General features: G+C 39.4%; 1 protein-coding gene across 2 annotated transcripts in view; it reads right to left on the reverse strand.

The window, feature by feature from the left end:
- PDE7B (phosphodiesterase 7B) overlaps positions 1–20,215 on the reverse strand; it is a 183,291-nt gene that overhangs the window by 97,927 nt on the left and 65,149 nt on the right. The window lies entirely within an intron of this gene.

The following is a 20,215-nucleotide window of genomic DNA, read 5'->3' on the forward strand; positions in this document are numbered from 1 at the left end:
TGAGGGGACAGTTGCAAATGTGCTAATAACTGTAAGTTCTGCTCTTCACCCGTGGCTGAAGTGTGAACACCACTGAAAAGGGTTGGATATAAATGCTATTTGTGTCTATGTAACCTGAATATATTATGAGGGAAAATTTAAAATAGCGTTGTGGCCAATGCAATATTTTGGTCAGAAAAGTGGGATAAGGACCAATTCTAAGAATCATCCTTCATAGCCACAAGTAACAAAGGCCTCAGTTACTTTATCCCCTATATTGTTTGGGACAAGTCGTTCCCCTTAATTTAACACAGGGAAGAGTGCTTACTTAATACTTTTATTTCAGCCCTGCCACAACTGATGGATCAACTGAATGGTTACAGCTGGCAGCTATAGCCCACACCTGCAGCCTGGCCCATGTTGGGCAAAGCCGTGGGACCGGCTGGAGGCTGAGATGCTTTGGAAGCAAGACGTGCTCAGAAATTGCCCTGTCTGGCCTATTGCCAGCACTGCATGCTGCAGCACTGAAATCAGCTGCAACAGATCCTTGCCTTCCCACTTAAATACCAAAAAAAGTACTGTTGATGTTGAGGCAAGCCAGTTTGTTCTGCATTGTAAGTGAAGGCACGTGCATCTCTGAGAGGAGCTAACACTTAAGTGCTTATCAACATGAGCTAAACTATGAAGAGCTGTGAAACAGTAAGACGGGGAGGCAGACATTCCTGTGTGTGATTTTTCTGCTCCTGCTCTGCGCGGCCTTGGGTAGGAAGAAGATCTTCTCATCCCATCTGAAAGTAGTGGTCTATCGTTCCTAAGCAGAACTGATGTGCAGTAATAGAATCTGGAAAGTTGTCATTCTGAATAACTAAGCAATTTCCATGTATTTCTTTCACATATGCTGTTTTCCACATTACAGAAGATACTTATTTCATTTTGTTGTTAAATTTTGCTAAGAATTTACATAAAACTCCTCCAATTGTGCTACACTAAAAGCATTTAAATGTATTAAATTCCTTTTCATTATGAATCAGTAGATTTTAACACCTAGAAGCAGTGGATTTCTAAGAGATCTGCTGATTTGAGTGTCCTGATTCCAGACGATCCAGTTAGAAGCATCCAAAATGAATTGATTTTCAGGAACTAATGAATAAGTGTTATCTCACTAAGAAGGATATCTTTTTAATATATTGCACGTTGATATCATAAAATCATAGCCTGAGGTTTTAAGTTATGATGGAAAAGATGCAATAGCTGAGGAAAAGGTATCATTGTTCCTTAAAGAGCCAAATTTCCTTTTTAAATATGTGGTATCATGTTTCTTGGCTGGACTAATTCTTCCCATGTCATGGAATATTATCTGCATTCATGGACTATGTCCAATTTAGTGATTTTTCTCTATTATACCACATAAAATGCCTTTTACATTCACAATATAGTACCTTGCATTTGCTTAGTACTGCACAATGGGCATTGTATGTTTTCTAGAAACATCCACTCCCACTAATGCTCAGGTATGTGGAGTGGGTATGTGTGCAGACATAGAAAGACAAGGCAACCCCGCCCCCCCCATGTGGGACACTGAGAAATAAAACCATAAATATCAGGCAATGTGTGACTCCCTCTCTACGCCTCTGGCTGATCATTTTTAAAAAATAAAGATTGGACACCAGTTGCAATCAAATGTTTTAAAATTCCCTTAATTATAATCAGAAGTGGCTGTTTTTAAACATGACTCCTCAGTAAAAGGGCATCAGAAGGTTTTGAGCAAACAAGTGGTGTCTTGGACATCTGATTCTTCGTGCATGTGAGCCTTCTCAAAATCTTATTACCCTCTCTTATTATTATTCCTCCTCACAGAGGAGGAAACTTGAGCTAGTCATCCTCGGGTCCCTTTTAGTTGACCAACAGAAATAGCTCATTTGATTCATGTGAGGTATTTACATTGCTATATTGTGAGCTGAAAAGAGCTCTCAAAATGCCTGTGTCTTTCTGTTGACTGTCAGGAAGCCTCAGATATGAACATTCTTACTGTGGACCTATAAAGGTACAAAAGAGGTAAGGGGAAAGCACGCTGCTCCCCTGGTGATGCTATGTGCTATCTGTGAAGAGAATTTACCACTCCTGGTACTGTGCAATATAAATTCCTTGCTCAGAGCTGAGATCCCTCATTTGTACTCTTCAACCACTTCTTGCAATGCCTTTCTGTTACTTATTGCCTCCTGCCTTCTTTCGTTTTCCTAGATGAAATTCCTTCTTAAGCAGTAATTTAATGGAGTAAGAGAAAATAGTCAAAGGCTTCAGAACTAGGAGATTTTTTTATCATAGAATTCTGTAATTTCTTTTGTATATTTATTTAATATGTTGGATCTATGCATGAAAAAATATGCATGAAAATATGTTGGATCTATGCATAAAACATGACTAAACAAGCCTAGGATCTACATGAGTCTTGATATTTTGGCTCAGTACCAGTCTCTTACAAACTTTTTCCCACTTCACTCACCAAAAACAATCCAGAGCTTCAGCCAGGGTTATCTATTTCCATATGCAGCCTATGATGGGAAAAGAGCTTACAAACATTAACAGCTATTCCATAATGATAACGCAATGAAATTAAATACCTCCAAAGAACTCTGGTAGAATTTTTTTTCCCCTATATAAGCCTAAGGAATTACATCAAATCCCATTTAGATAGCCCAAGTTTCACGGGACAATTAATGACAGAAACAGTAATTACAGGAAAGGCTGCCTCAAAGAGCCTGAATTCCACATCAGTAACGAACTGTTACTGATGGACCAAGAAGATAAGGCTACCTTTACGGAAAAACGGGAAAGGATCTAAAAACAGATATTCCTGTCAACAATGGGAAAATATCTGGAGAAAAGCCAAAGCCTCATTTATTTGTACAGCCTTTAGGGAAGAAAGTATTGTAATGTATGGTTACCATGCTAGGAATATTAAAAAGCAAATGAGCAGCCAAGAGGCTGTTTGAACAAAAATCTATCTTTAAAAGTAGCATATAGCATTTGTAGGATTTGTATAGGATGAAGGTTTTGTAATGCTTATGTGGATGGTTTGTGGATGTTTATAATGAGGAACATGGAAGTGTGCGTTAGCATGTGAAAGAGAGCGAGCATTGCAGGGAATCTGACTTCCTATCACATGATTGAGCAAAGCATTGAAGGAGAAGAGGTATATCAATTTTATGGTGCCAGGAGATGCGATGGAGAAGGCTGCTGGGATCTGCAGCTGGCCTGAGCCAGAGGAACTACTTTGTTTGGTGTAACTTTGTGAGCTTTCATGTGTTTGCTTCCCTGGGGGCAGGAGGTAAAACCTGTTGTGATGTGATAGTCCTTGACTTCCTGGAAGCAGGAGATAGCCCACCAGATGACTAATTGCCTCAGCACAGGGGGGCAGCCAAGCCAGCTACTTCTTAGAATCTCCTGGGTCAGTCAATGGGCAATGTGATAAAAACTCCCACTACAGTTCCAAGGGGATGATTAGGACTGCTGGGACCCAGCTCTAACACAATTTCAGCGGAGGGATGGCTGAGCAGCCAGAGAGCAGGAGCAGAGACAAGAGGTAGGTGAGGACAGGAGTAGCAGACTGTCTAGGTCTTGTGAGGTTTCCCATCATTTGGGCAGCCCAGGGTCGGCTGAAAGTGGCAAATTTGGGCACAGTTAATGACGGACCCTACCTGTACATCAGCTGGCATTTTTATTGCACTTGTAGGGTGAAATAGGCCAATGTGTATGCAGAACTTGATGGCATTAGCAGGTATTCACTACACCTGCTCTCTGCTGGCTGGAGCTAGAACTAGACCTCCACATCTGCCGGGGGATGTATGTGTTCCTTGCTTTTGTCAGCTGATAACTTCCTGGACTTCTGAATTAGGAGAATCTAAGTTTTACCCTACCATAGCAATGAAATTCCAAGAGTGCCAGGTCTCTAATTTAACAATAATCATGAAGCCAGTAAGTCACAGCTTTGTTTAAGTAAGACCTGGTTAGGTCACATCTCTTAAAAGTAAATGAATAGGAAAGATTAAAGTGGATTCAGCAGCGAATGATTATCTTTGACCACGTATTATCAACTAGATGGCCTTATGCCTTTAAATCTGGGATAATTATGGTTTTCTCCAACAATATCCAATTACATGACGAATAACCTTGGCGTCCAAGGCAGGAACCTCTGATATGCGTCACTTCTTACCTCAAGAAGACTGTTTATCAGAGTTATCAGTGCTGGCTGCTGAAAAATCAGCCTGCTATTGTTACATTCCCATTCAGAGCACGCCGTCTTCCAAAACATCCGAGCAGACTTGACAGACTGACGGCTGGGAGTACTTTGACATACTCTACCAGAGGGAACTCCTGGAGGGAATAAACCAACTGCATTCATTGCAATTCCTCCTTTATAGTGTGTGATAATGTAGCTGGGGAATGCAGGGACAGTCCCTCCTGTGAGAGACAAAGCAGCAAATACATATAGGAAATCTTCAGTGCATATTTCTGATTTGCACTGATTTAATTCCAGGTTCTTGTTAATGCCAGTAGTTGCAAAGTACAAAGACAGAAATATCTTGCACTGGGAAAAAAATGTCTTTTATATACTGGGATCAATCACTCTCACACACAGTGAAGTGTTACATTTCTGGTTAGCCTTAGATCCCATAAGCAATAAAGACTGAAAATTGTTATTAGAACAATAGGTGTTATCATTAAAATGCTTCCTAAGAATAGATTAGAAGGTAACACGAACGAAGTTTGTACAGTAACATCTTGTACTGTGTTAGAATAAGAACAGTCCCTATAAAGCGGAAACGCAAGGCATGAATTTCATTACAGAATTGTTTGGGATATTCTTTAATAGAAATAGCTATTTGATATATTATGTATTTAGCAACTTAGCTATATAATGTGCTAATTATCTGGGGATTTGCATTTAATATATTTAAATCTGGTTTAAATTTTGGGTTATTGCTTTAAAAACATCTACAGTTAGAAAGAAAAATTATCTTCCCAGCCCTTTGCCAGAAAAAGAAAAGCTTTTGACTCATGGCTAATAAAACTTTTATTAATAATTAAAGAATGTTGATGATTAGAAGCATCCTACAGCTGCTATGCATGGATATTACGGATGAGACCTATCAGTCTCTGTTTCTTACTGAATGTGAGAACATTGCATGGGTCATCAAGATATTAAGGACTAGATCCAAGAAATGTTCCTGAAATGGGATTTAGGAATTCAAAATAGGATTTTGTGCTTAAATACAAGGGTAAGACCCTGAAAACTCCTACTTAGCTTTTGTTTTACATTGAAAATGCTTCAGCACTGTGCCTGGTGCAAATTTCTTGCTTTGCTTTCTTGCATTTTAACCTTAAAGCCCAGTAGGTCTCTGAAAGATCTGAGTGTGAGCATGCTCAAAAGCACCTCAGATTGAGTCACAGCTCAGAATCCGCTGCTGCTTTCATGTTTCCATCCTATCTGCACCCAGATACGAAGCATTAATCTACTGGAGTCCCCTTGTGTTCCCTCCAGCCGGCGTTCTCAGCACGTGCCAGGTACAGGGTGCGGCTCATCGCAAGTGCTGGTGGTGACCATTACAAAATAGGACCAGGAGAAAAAGAGAAGTCTTTTCTTTATATAACAAAACGTGCTTGGAATTTATATAGCAGTTTAGCATTTACATGGGTTATCCATAAGGGGGGGGCAGATTAAATTTCATTGCCTGCTGGGGGGGCAATGCTTCTTCCACAGCTTGTAGCTCCCAGCAGAATGCCTTGCCTGCAGCTTTAGGTGTGCTGAGCAGGAACAGTCCATCTATGCAACAAAGAATTCAAGGTTTGTTTTGTATGTGTGTGCAAGAATGAAATGGCTTTGTAGTGTAATGGTTACGACATGCCCCTAGGATGAGGGAGAACAGGGGCTTACCTATGCTTCACAGCCTGCTCTTGGATTTTGTTACACGCCTTTCATGGGGACTTCTGGTTCAGAGACCACAGTGTAGGAAGACTTCTTCAATAGTGTAGGATTTTAATTAGAGCAGATTATGCTGTAATTTTTAAATTTAATTTATTTTTGGCTTTTAAAGTCAGTCTTTTTTAATTTAAGATTTTTTTTTTTTAATTTAAACTGGCTTTACAGTAGCTCTCTGTGGTTTAACAGTTGGTCAGGTGCTTGTGAGCCAAATGAAATGCAGGAGTGAGAGTCCTCAAGTGAACAGGGACTGTTTGTCATTAGTTTGTTCATATTCTTTTTCTAACTGCCTGATAAGATACATCCAGATGCTTTCAAAGCCCCATTGGGTCTGGAGTGATTGTTTCAATACTTAATAACTATAGAAGACAGAACCTACCAATTCTCTGTTCCAGTGTTGCTACTTTATTTTGTTGCTACATATTTGAGTTCCCCCTTTGAATTGACATTCGCACTTCTCCGGCGCTCTTGAGACTCAGACACAAATTGCTGTGGTATTTTGCCTAGGAGAAATTACAAATAACTTGCTGCAAAGCCTTGTATTACACACCAGCCAACGCTTTAGGGTAGCTTTATGAAGACAGGGAAAATGTAGATAAAAAAATGTTCTACCAATACAGATGCACTCATTTTGATGGCCTGGCTTTGGGAAACTTGGTGAAAAACAGTTTGGTGGTTTTTTTTGTTGTTGTTGTTGTTGGTTGTTTTTTGTTTTTTGGTTTTTTTAATTTGTTATAGTCAAAGGGTAACTGGCAAGTGTTTGTGCACCAGCACTCATGGGAGAAAGCAGCCTGGAATGTGGGAGCAGGTGTTGCATTCGCCAACCTGAAATGGAGGGAGGATGACTAAAACCCTCCTTTATTCTCGTCCCTTGCCCAATTAAATCCAATTTAGAGCAATGTGTTGCTACACATTGCACCAACAATTAAAGGGGATAAAAGATCTACTTACTTATTTTACAGCTGAAGAAGTCCTTTTTTAGAGTACCGTAATAACTGCTCTTACGAAAAAGATGCCACAGGATCATCAGCAAGCAGATGGCGTTAAGAGCAGAGTTTTATATCTTGTCAAGCAGACAGCTCCTCCGTCAGCTGGACACTCTCACAAGCTACATAATAGCACTGAGCTACAGTTGACATAGGCACTTTCTACATCAGCTTCATTACTCCCATTATGTCATCCACGTCCCTGTGTTAACCCAACTCTGCCTTACTTTATGTTAGATAAGTTACTACCACAAAGCAGTGTCACTGCATTTGGGTAGAGGTCTTAGTTATTAGCTCTAAGTGAATACGCTCAATCAAGAAACATGGTAGAAAACTGGACTTTTGGCTACAAAAAGTTTCTGAATGCCACAGGGATCATTTCTACGGGGCAGAGCAATTTAGTGCTCATTTTCTCCCACAAACAAAATTACAGTTTCCATCTGGAAATATTGGATTCAGAGATGCCATAGGAATTCCTCAGGTGAGCCTTAGTGTGTCTGTCTCATTATCCCATTTTCCTCTGTAACCGAGGTTACTCAGCCAAGCTGAACCTGCTGTGAAGTGTCACCAAGGACTCCTGTCATATGCTGGAGTAACTCAGCGAGAGACACAGTGATGCACATCCCACATAAAAGACTGAAGTGTACAGACCTTCAACGACCGTGCCTGTAAAATGCCGCAGCAGCTCTTCTGAATCTAAAGCTTGTTACTGGCCAAAGGACTTCCACTAAAAATTGTTGGATTTGGGTCTCAAGTTTTCATCTTTTACTGAAATGTAATTACAGGATCTAATTTCAGGAAGACAATTTTTGTCAAACATTTCTGAAGAAACTCTTCCTCTAGCCAGCTTAGATGCATACTTGTTATCAAAGGCAGGCAAGTTTTTGAGTAGAAGAGAAGCAGGCATAGCGGCAGGAGAAATAAAGACAGGAGCTGAATGATGAGCCCTGCCTATGTGAACCTGTACTCCTGGTGTAGCTCCTACCGGGGGAGTTAAATGTGTCCGTAAGAGGAGGTCCTGCAGCACATCTTGTTACTCTTCAGGCAGCTTCAGCAAGGATATAAAAACCAGATGGACAAAGGTGCTAGTAGCTTAGTAATTCCTGCAGATGATCTTTCCATGTCGAGGAAGAAGCTTTCTGGCAGGACAGTGGTAGAGGGATTTATTCCTTCTTCAGAGCCTGTTTTGCAGAGGGAGGGCTTGAGGCTGCACAGCTGCCAGCCTAAAATCTTTCTAGATTTACTACTGGAAATTCACTTAAAATTAAACATCAGTGACGCCCTCCCCCAACAAAGATTAAGAACAAAAAATGTCAAGTAGGAAATGTTCAGGGTGAAGAGAGAATTGTGGTGCTTCTGATTAAAATCAAAATCAAACTCTCCCCCATCCCATCCTAGGATTTCAGAAAGCTTTCCAGCACACATCTGCCTCCAGTTTCCTCTTTGTTTATTCAGTCATCAATTATCAAGAGACTTTTTGTTTTGTCTTAATGAGCTGCACAATTTGAAGCAACTGTGGTATCTAAGATGGTTCTGCCTAAACCAAACACAGATTCCTTCATGGCACAGAGAAACTGGATTGGATTAAAATAAAAATATCCAAAACCAACAGAATTTTCTCTCTAAGCTGTTCTGAGGGTTATTATAATGTCATTTTTCCCCGTGAAACAAATAATACACAGACTTCAAAAGCTCTGAGTGTTGTTCTCAAACAACAGAAAATAAATGAGATTAGACATCATGATTTATGACGCTTCCATTCCTTCTTTTTAAGAAAAGGGAAATATGTTAATAATTAAAGTCACATGAACTCAGATTCTTTTGGCTCCTAAAGTATTATGACATGCACTTGCCTAAAGAGCCCTCTAGGACAAATGTACAATGACAGCAATTGCACTTGCGCCTTGGAAGTGGTAGCTCCCTGGACATATTATTACCTCTGATTAAGCCAGTGGATTAATGCCTGTTGTTACGCTCTCTGCTGATAGCAAGAAATTACAATGGAGCATCTGCCATTCATCTTCCTTTTCCAACAGAGCTCTGTCAGTGACTGCTATTGCTGCTACATCATGTAGCTACTAACCAGGGACTCAAATAATTTATGCTACCCCTTAGCTTACTTTCACATCCTCATAACTCCTTCCATAGGAGCAGTCTCGTGGCGATTTTAATTGAATATCCACAGAATAGCTGGGTGTATTGGCAACTCTATTTGAGGTTTCCAAAGCAAAGCAAAATAATATGAGCCAGCAGTGTCTGAATATGAGCCAGCAGTGTGCCCAGGTGGCCAAGAAGGCCAACGGCATCCTGGCCTGTATCAGAAATAGCGTGGCCAGCAGGAGCAGGGAGGTGATTGTTCCCCTGTACTTGGCACTGGTGAGGCCGCACCTCGAGTACTGTGTTCAGTTTTGGGCCCCTCACTACAGGAAAGACATTGAGGTGCTGGAGCGTGTCCAGAGAAGGGCAACAAAGCTGGTGAGGGGCCTGGAGCACAAGTCTTACAAGGAGCGGCTGAGGGAACTGGGGCTGTTTAGTCTGGAGAAAAGGAGGCTGAGGGGAGACATTATCGCTCTCTACAACTACCTGAAAGGAAGTTGTAATGAGGTGGGTACTGGTCTCTTCTATCAAGTAACTAGTGATAGGACGAGAGAAAATGGCCTCAAGTTGAGGCAAGGGAGATTTAGGTTAGATATTAGGAAAAATTTCTTTACTGAGAGGGTTGTCAGACATTGGAATAGGCTGCCCAGGGAAGTGGTTGGGTCACCATCCCTGGAGGTATTCAAAAAGCACATAGACGGGGTACTTCAGGACATGGTTTAGTGGGCGTGGATGGTGGTTGGACTCGATGATCTTGAAGGTCTTTTCCAACCTAAATGATTCTATGATTCTATGATAATACCAGTTTAACAATGCTGTTGTTGCATGGCAGATACTGACCCGAGTCTGTAAATATAAAATGCTGTAAACCAATAGGTAAAGAAATTAGGTTCCATTATAAAATCTTCGCAGGGCAGTTAGAGCTGAGGGAGGTAAAATTTCTGTCTTTTTCTTAGACAAGCAATGACCTGTCTCTTGACAAACGCCTGTCTCAATGACCAAAGTGCCAGAGCACATTCTGGGACTTGACAAAGTGCCCAGTCACGTATCTTAACTATAAATTTGTCTTCCTACTTTTGTATAAACCTGAAATACAGCTCATGGAGTGAAAATGCAGAGGCTTCTTTTTAAGATGATATTCTAGATTTCATACAGTATTTAGTAACAAAACCAAAAATAAGACAAAAGCACTTATATCTGTATGGGCTATCTTTACATATTGTTATCTAACTGGCTGAAAGACACTGAAAATAACTGTCTTCTTCTGTCAGCATGGTAATGTTTCTTGTTATGATAATGTCATACAATTCTGATGTCAGTTTATTACACTATTTTTGGATGGAGAAGTCAATTCTAGGCCACTAGTCCTCGCTTTCTTGTAAGAAATATCAAGTGTATGATGCCAGTATTTCTGAGTTCCTTCCATTAGCACTCTGTTATAAAACAAAAAGGTACTACAATATTAATTTGTCTTGTATATGCGTGAGTAAATATGAGGATCTCACTATTGCACGTCAATAAACAAAGCTCTGGAATAATAATAATTCCTTTGAATTAAATGCTAAATTAAATTTGCTCTGTATTAATCTATAAACTCAGCGTGAAATCCTGACCTAGAGTTAAAAGGCATTTTACCTTAAGTTTCAAAAAGGATAGTATTTCACATTGGACTAAATCACATTTGCCATTCCTCATTTCAGAGTATGATACAAATGACTGACAGAGTTTTAGGTTGCATGCACAAATTGGTGGCACATGTACTGGAATTAGGCAAACAATATCCAGGAAAACACATGCTTACAATCTGTCATAAATTACAATTGACCTACATCCTGTGCATCCACAGTTAAACCTTAACTGAGCTGAATGGTTCTGAAGGCAATGTGTGGGTACAGAAATCTGTGTGTCAGAGCAGCTGTTGGGTTGAAGTCACGACTGATGTTGACTCTCTGACAAGGTTCACAGAAGCAGGTAGCACAAGAAGAGCAGATTGCTTGAGTTAAACAGCCACAGCTCAGGCCCCAGTGTCTGCACTGTATATACTTCGGAGGATTTGGTTTGGACTACTTCTCATCTATTTCCAATGGATTAAATGTCTAGTAGCAGCTAGAATGCACTAGAGGTGCTCCCAGAGCACATGGCTTGCTCTATTTCATGTGAAAGTAATCCAGTTTGTCTGTTCTGAGACTGCTCCATAATGCAAACCAAAGTTTGCAGTAACTTGGGATAGCATCTCAAAAACACATCCCTGATCTGGCCTAAAACACTAATGTAGACATACTCTTTACAAGGAGAGGCTATAGAGTACCCTCCTTACAAATTTTACCATGGGAGGAAATGTGTATTTAAAATATTATGAAAATCAAAACCATACTTCCCATATTAATGGCTGAATTTAGTCTTCATATCCAAATATTTCATGATATAGTCAAATTTTCTACCTACAGGACAGTGTGATCATCAGGCCAATCTGGACCCCTCAAGCATCTGAAAAATCTTTTATCATGCTTTCAATTTACTTTATTCAGCTAAAATTCAGGAGCTATTCAGATGTCAGAAAAGGTCCTGCAGCTATGTCACAGGGCAAGAGAGAAAGAAATTAAGACTTCACAAAGGCAATGAGGAAAATAGTTCAGTTAATAAAACCAATTTGTTACCTACATTACTACAAATATGCTGAAAACTTAGAAATTGTTTTTATATTAAAAAACAATAAATTACAGATGAGGTTGATTAGCCTGATTTTCTGTTATCCCCCACACTTTAAAGTTTAGAGCTTTGAACACCATGAAAAACAATGTCTGTACTCCAGGAGTAAGATTAAGCTCCTCCAACTGCTCACATCCACACATCAGCTTCTTTAGCAGTCAACAGAGAGAAATCTGCACTCTCTGAGCAGGATTCCTCAGACCAGTTTCAGACGTCTATTTTGCAATGAGCTGAGTCTTGAAGGAAGTACCTCTTTCTCATTCTTTTCAACCACAACAGGGAAGATGAGATGATGGCTGTAGCCTTTAAAAAAATTTTTTTTTACAGATGTTTACAGCCATTCTGCCAGATTAATCGTGTCCCAACTATCTTCAGCATTATTTCATCTGCAGAATGAGAGGGATGCCCTATAAGGGAAATCCAGTAGAAGCACTCTCTGAACTTTTGTGTAAGAAATACAGTAATCTCTTGACATAGCTATCTGAGATTCAGAAATTCCATTTCTTGTTGCTAAATTGAGTTCCTGTCATTTACTACCAGTATTCATAGCCACACTCCATGATTTCATAAGCCCAGAGTCTCAAGTATTTGGATCAGATCAGGGCTTGAGCATGCCCAGTCCTAGACACTGTGACTGACCCTAGCACAGGAACATATTTCAGCCTACGCATTTTTTGGCTTCAGTGAAAGTATGTAAATACACACTTAAGTAGTTTGGCGATCAAGGGATGATCTAAGAGATCAGCTTAATGCTTTAAGAAGTATGAGATGTACAAGGAAACAACAGATTATCACCAGAAATGATAATTTATGGAAAAAAAAAAAAGAAAGAAAAGAAAGCTAATGCCTTCAAAGAAAGCTAGCTACCCAGCTAGCAAGGCCAAAGAACAGCAGGTATTTGATTTTGTGGGTTTTTCTTTTATATACTAAAGGTGAAAAAAAAATCCTACAAATAATATACTCCCAGTTCTCAGTAAGAATGGTAAAATTATTAACAACATTTCAGAACAGCAAAAATTTTTATCTCCAGAATACAATGAGACATCCTTTACAACACAGAGCAGAAAAGAATATAGCAAAATGCATTTTTAAGCTGAGAAGTATATGAACATTTACAGCCAGGAACTGAGTGTTTGAAAGCACAGGAACTCCGTGGCTTTCTCAGACATAAATCACTCTTACTAAGGGTAGCTACACAGTAATCTATAGGAAATTGCAGGGACTGTGAAACTGCAAGGTATCACCAAGTAATAATTAAAGAAACAATGATTAATTGCTAGAGATGAGCTCAAACCACAAAATATAAATTTAAAACATTTAAATCTAAGTTTGGAAATTTTACATCTGAAGGTTTTATTATACTTATGCTGTTATGAAGGGATGGCTGGCTGTTAAACTATGGATAAGTGTTTTCTTCTCCAATTTGGCCCCATTAATAGATCTAATAATTGCTCTTTCCCCCCCCCTTCCCATTTTTTTGAGAGAGTGTTATTACAGCAGTATGGTTAGTCACAGCGATTTGCTGTACAGCAAGTACTTTGGGTGAACACATCCCACTCATAACAGTTTGGACAAAGAAGATGGGAAATTACGTGAATGCAGTCCATGTTTAGGCACGAGGTTAGGCACGAAGAAAAATCAAACTGTGAGGCAGCAGACTGAATAGGCACTTGAAATCTTTTTTCCAGCAGGGGATCAGCAATAACTCATGTGACAAATACCATGAAATAAGATATGAGATCATCTTCAGTAAATCAATCAAGCAACTCTTTCTCTGCTTTATCTAAGAAGTGCCTAGTTTAACAAAAAAAAAAACACAACAAACCACCCACAAAAAAGAGGGGAAATCTCTGGGAAACAAAACTCAGGATTCTTCTTGTCTTATATGTGTGTGCTCACCCAGATGGGGTGCAAGTCATAGGCCTATTTGTTAGCCTCCTGGGGCCATACCCAGCATTTTTCCTTGTGCAGGGTCAATAGGTGGAACAGAGAGCACCTAACCCCAATCTGTGTTGCCTTTAGTTTGGTGGTTAAGAGAAAAATGGGTACTGTGGGTTTTAACTACTTAAGGGAGATGAAAACCCAGAATCCAAAGTTTAAACTTTCACTAGATTGTTACATAAATGGAGAGCAGAATGCAATCCTTCTGTCTGCAGCATTCTTTAGACAAAAAGAGGGGTACTTCTTGGCTTCACACTGCACTACATTGGCTAGTATTTGTAGCCATGCTTTGAGTCCAACTGCTGGATAGGACTTCCAAACCTGCGTAAGTCCCTTCTAAATGGGATATGTGGTGAGATTCTCAGCCAAGTCAAAAAGCCTTTTTGATAGAAAGAGAAGGTGAAGGGTCAGGGGTTTGGGGTATTTTTAGTTGGGGGAGGGGGGACTTTTTAATAATCTCTTGAGCTTTGGTATCTCAACTGGATCCTGTGGTCCCAATGAATGGCTTTTGTAGCTGTGGGCAACACAGTAACTCTCCCTTCCACAGAAAGTCATCATGGTGTGGTACATCATATTGATGGTGTCAAATCCTCATTATTGCGTTCCCTCCAAGTCCCTTGACACTCCCATTGCTTTCCTGCACCAAGCTCAGACATAGGATAAAACTATATATGGTTCAAGTTAACATTTGAGTGATAGAAAAAAAACAACAAGAAATTACATTTTGAAAAGTGTTTCATATGCCTACTCAAAATGCCAAGGCTAGTTTTTGTCTCCTTCAGCACCCTTCTGAAAGGTAGAATACTGCAAGACAAGTGTTTTCAGTCTGACCTGATTTACAGGACAGAACATGATAAGCAGGTGGTCACTGTCACTCAGCTACCAGGCTATATAATTACCTAAAATAGTAATTAAATCAAAACTACTTCAATAATAAGATGGTATTTGAGAACTGCTCTTTAAAATATACAATTTATTTTATCTTTTTTATAGTTTCTTAGCCAAATTAATCAAATAGTCACGAAACTAGGAGATGGATTTGATATTTACATCCTTTACGGTTTTGGGCACAAATCTCATGATAGTAGGAGGTCTCAAGTGACATGAAAGAGCAAGAGGCCTCTATTTTGATGGTGGCAAGGTCACAGAGATACGAATTTTTAAATGCATTTACAAGCATAATTGTAAGATCAGGAGTTGAGACTTATTTTTAAAGTGTGTTAAAATATTGGAAAGTGTTTTTAAAGTGTGTTAAAATATTTTAGAAAAAAGAAAAAGTATTAGAAGTTGTTTGAAAATCTCTACCTTTGTCTACTCAACTAGGGAAGAGCTACAGTTCCAGAATTCTTATCTAAATCATACTGTTCTCAACAGAATAAATTGTTGGCGGAGAGACTTTCATTGGCAGTTACAGTATAAAATATAAGTGAAGAGCTTCTAGTGTGGGCTTATATGTTTAGATTTGAATTTATCTACATTAACAAAACATCAAAAAGAGACGTAGTGTTTATGTTTCTGTATGCATTTGCACCATTGCTTTATAGTGGAAAAAAACCTGCTTCCCTTCATCCTGTGTTGCAAGCTGCTCATGGAATAGAAACGTATCTTTTTGTAGCAGACATCCTAAGCCTCCCCCCTCCCACTGCTACAAAGTTCTGAGTTATCCTGATGGGCAGCAAAGCCATGAGTGCAGATTTCTTGCTAGTCATTGTAGATTTTAGGCCTTTTTCCCATAAGCATATTGCTTAATTTTACAAAGATTAATTCGTGTGCTTATTGTGATGTTATTTGCACAGATAGAATACTTAGTCTGCATAAGGTCAAGTGCACGTGTAAGTCTTCGAATGGCTGGGATATAAATAGTCCGTATATTTGGCTATTTAGAACACCATTGCTCATGCATGCCTATCAGTTTCAGTAGAAGTTTTGCGTGTGCAAGAGATATAGGGTCGCATTTCAAATGATGTCAGCGAGGGCTCCAGAAAGCTTTGCAAAACTGCAAAGCTTGACCCGTGCAGAACCATTTGACTAGCTGCCTCATTTCTGTTTCTCCCTCTGCTGAAGGGCAAATTGACACATTTAACTAATCTTCAATATTTACTTTCCCCAGTAAGTTATATGGTTATTTACCTGATTAGGTTTCTCAAAGTAAATTTTAATAGCTTCCCCCCCTCCCCAGTGAAGGTGAGTTCAACGGTTATGTAAGGCAGAGGCCAGCCAGGCAGAGCCTTGCCAGTACCCCTCAGTCCTGGCTTTCAACACAGTTGTTATTCCAGTAATGTCTCTCTCTCTTAAGCTGCGGCTGCCAGCTCTGTTCAAATGTGTGGTGGTTTTCTGCTGTGGGCAAAGAGCCACCAAGACTGAAGCTGGATCCATGAAACACATTTCATGGCTAAATGCCGATACCTTTAACCATAACTCTCCATAGGTAATAAACGGTGGAAGTACGCCACAAAGCAGACTTTTTGGGGGGTGAAGGAGGTAGGCACCTCTCTCTGCTGCAATATGAAAAAGTTCGTTGCCCCAAATGAACAAAGTTATGTTCTAGTAGTCTGGAGAAGAAAAAGAAAGGTGCCACCCCCCACCTTTTTTTTTTGATTGCTTTTTTTCTTGGATGAATTTTAAATGGCTATTTGTGAGGAAACTACTTTTATTCCAAACAAGGATTCATCTGTCTGCTTTTGCAAGGATTAAGTCTACACCAAAAGGGAAACAAAACTCACCCACATTATTCCTGTCTGCATGGAATTTACAATAATGAAAAGAAAGCACCTCAGCCATTTGCCATGGGGCATCTGGAAGGCTTGTGTTTTCATCCTACTAACTAGCTCCTTAAGGAGGGCAATTCACATTTCCCCTGGAAAAAATCTCTGCAGACAGCAGAGTTGGCCAGCAAGAGATGTGACCTCTTAAAAATCTATTCAGCATTTCAGTAAGGAGTAAAGACCAAATTTGGTGGTGGAAGACTGGTTACTAGAGTAACAAACTAGATAATTTGCTTTTATCATCCATACCCCTTACTTCACTGTCATCAGTAAGGTTGAACAGATTTAAACTGATGGGATCATTTAATTTTGTATGTGTTATGATGACTGTAGCTGCCTACTTTCTAAACAGCAACTATAAGGATAACCATATCTATTCTGTATAAACTGGTATTTATTTATACACCAAAGTTTCTCTTCTAGTTGGCAGACCTTTTTCCTTCTGTACTAATCCTAGAGCCTGATATGGGAATGTTATTCTTTCCAGGATAAATTCATAAAACTCAGTGCTCTGCCATGTAGAGGTTACAGAGTTAGCTTTGGATGAGCTAGTTAAGATGTGAGAACCGGTTAAGTTGCCTTAAGTTTGGACTCTTCCAAGCTAGTACGCAATTCTTCCCAGCAGAGTTAATTAGCTTAGGCATCCAACCAGCAATTTTCACAGCAAACTAACCCAATTATCTCTGCATGATATGACATTGTGTCACGTCTGAGCCCAGAATATGTCTGTCTACATATGGGAAAAATTAACCACAGGTTGTGCCATTGAAAATATCAGTGGGTGCTCTAGGGAGAGGGATAGTTCCCTTCTACCCTTCATAATATGAATATCTGGACTAATAACAACATAGTGAGTACCTTGCTATATGCTCAATTTTTTTTTTTTAAAGTCAAAATCATTATAAGTAAAGGGCATGAGGAGCCCAGGGTTATAATTCCAGAATGTAGCATAAAGGAAAAGCTTTTTGACATCCAGTTCAGCATTATCTAGCAATTTTATCATGGTCGAGTGCCCTCACTAACTTGATAACAGCTCCAATTTAAGCAGAACAGTGCAGATTTTCTACCTTGCACTGGATGTGCTGATGAGCTACCAGTGGCTCCAGAGAGACTCAGAGATTCAAGGGAAACCTCTGACAACACACTTTTATTGTCAGTGTGGTATTTTTATGACCTGCATTACATAGTACTTCAGCTTCTCATTGTACTTATAAATTTATTCTTGTTGTTCCTAAGAAGCGAGGAAGCACTTCTCTTCCCATTTTTCAAAGGTCAATGGACGTGCAGGGGTGTTTAAAGCCTTAGCCAATGCCAGGCTCAAGAAATCTGTGATAGATTTAGGATCTGAACAATGGTCTTCAAAAGTCTAGGGTGGGCCACTGACCGACTTTCTTCTGTGACAGTTACAAAAGTTGTGTTGCTTTAACTAGTATAACATACAGAATTGTAAAGAAACAAGCACGATATAAAGCATAAGAGGGACAACATAATTTTCTGTAAGAACTGTAGTACACATAATTACAGTGATACTAAGCATATCCTGAGCAGAAGCACATAGTTATTATCTACTATATCCTCAGGAAGCGCTGCTAAATGACCATTTAATGTAGTTGTTCAAGATATTTTTCACACTTGCATTATAAATATCCATGACTCCCTTGCTGAAAGATGAGGCATTAAACTGATTCTTTTGCTCTTAAGCTCAGGTTGAGCAATACCTAGTCAGTCCACTGAAAAGTAACCTACTTTCACTATAGCCATTGTAAGTGTTTAGGCATTTCTTTATCTATTATTTCCTGTTTTCTAGCAGGAAGATAGGAATAAAATAAGATTTTCACTGCAAACCTCTCCTCCTCAACCTCTATAGAAAAAGAACCTCCCCCACATAATCCGTGTTACCTCAAGGTATGTGGACTCACAGTAGCAAGCCTAGCGTTACTCCTAAAAACCTTTAAATATGAAGCTAACCCAGAACCAGTAGCATGACCCAGAAACAGACCTTTTCTGACAAAATCAGCTGTTACCATTTTAGAGTACTGCTCGACAATGTACCGTTCCAAGTAAGGACTGGTCTTGCGTCAAAGATCCCTGAAGAAATACAGTCAGTACTCCAGACTCTTGTGTTTCTTTTCTTACTAAGTAATTATCCTCTTGCAGTTGCTGGGACTTGCCCTCTAAATTTCTGTCGGCACTGTGTCACTGTTACAGTAAATGACAGCACGGCTGTTTCAGCATATTTCAAAGACCATGCAGTCAAGAAAGATGTCCTTCTCTGAAGGCACGTTGTGCTTTGTTCACTAGTTACACCCACAGATGTTATAATGTCAGCTTTGCATTGATCAGTGACAAACTTTGTGTTTCGTTCTCTTGGAAATTCAATTCCCTTGTAAAATCTGAAATTGGACGCCACATGACGCATTCAGCACAAAGTCTGAGACCTTTTAGTTTGCATGTTCTCTGGCTCCTGCTCTTCTGCACAGAGCTCAGTATGAAAGGAGAGGTACCAGAATGGACACCCTCTGGCTTTCTAGCACTACCAGAACCACACACATTTATGTGATAGATCAAGACAGTGGAGTTTGTCTCCAGTTGTTGCCCTCAGACCAACCATATAATGCTAGTTTCTACTTCCTATACCTCTTACATAGCCAGTTGTGGGATATCCACTTGCACTTAGAATAATCTCAGCTCTGTACATTATGAGATACCTTGGAGTGAAATCTAATATCCTATATTATATATGACACTACAGTCCTTAATTTGTTAGAGACACTGAAAAATAATAAGAGCAGGCGAAATATTTTTAAATACAAGAGATGTAACCTCTGAGAGCCAGTCACACCTTTGGCATGTCCCTTTGGAGTCATTTTTACATTCCTAGCAGTTTCCTTACAGACCCTAACATATGTTCTCATTCTTGCATATGCATATACTACAAGACATAGATAAGAACATATGCAATGGAAACAAGATCTTGTTCTGCTCCCTGCTCCTAAAGAATCATTTACATTAAGGATGGTGCCAAACTCCCAGTTTTGAACTGACTTGTTATAAAAATGCCAAACCAAATAGTGAACGAACCTGTGCAGAAGACTTTCATCTTCAGGTAATTTTTTTGTTGTCCCCTCTTCCACCCCTCCTTTTTTTTCCCCTAATGGATAATAACATTTGCATGGATATAACTTCCTTAGAACTACAGTATTATGAACCCAATGGTATTTAAGCTGTAGATTATAATTGGCATGATAAAGGATCACAAGTGTATCTTTTCTGTCAGCTTGTTCCATTAAGAACCTCTAACCATGGATCACTGATGTAACAGATCATTACGGCCCATTGTGTCAGTTCATCTGTTGGGATCTGTGCACTATAAGCATGACAGATTTCCTCTGCAGCAATTATAGTCTATTGTGACAATAGGATTTAATGAATATAAACAACAAACCACATAATCTGTTATTACAGAACACAGCTATGCAGCCAGATGGGAATTAAGTTCCTACATGTTGCCAGTTGCAGTTTTTAAAATTGTGACTATTTCAGTCTTCATGTTATTAGATGCAATGCTCTAATTTACAGTGTACATTTATCTCAACCCTGGCAGTTGAAAGGTCTTCAGAATTTAAAGTGTAATCCTGCAAGTGTTCTATGATTTCATTTTTTCTCAGTAAAGATTATCTTTTAGGTTTTTAGACATTTACTCCCCGTGTTTCACTGTGATACTAGCTGTGCTGTTAATGTTTCAGTACTAGCATTGT

Source organism: Haliaeetus albicilla, chromosome 7 (assembly GCF_947461875.1).
Source record: "Haliaeetus albicilla chromosome 7, bHalAlb1.1, whole genome shotgun sequence".
Lineage (NCBI taxonomy): Eukaryota > Metazoa > Chordata > Aves > Accipitriformes > Accipitridae > Haliaeetus > Haliaeetus albicilla.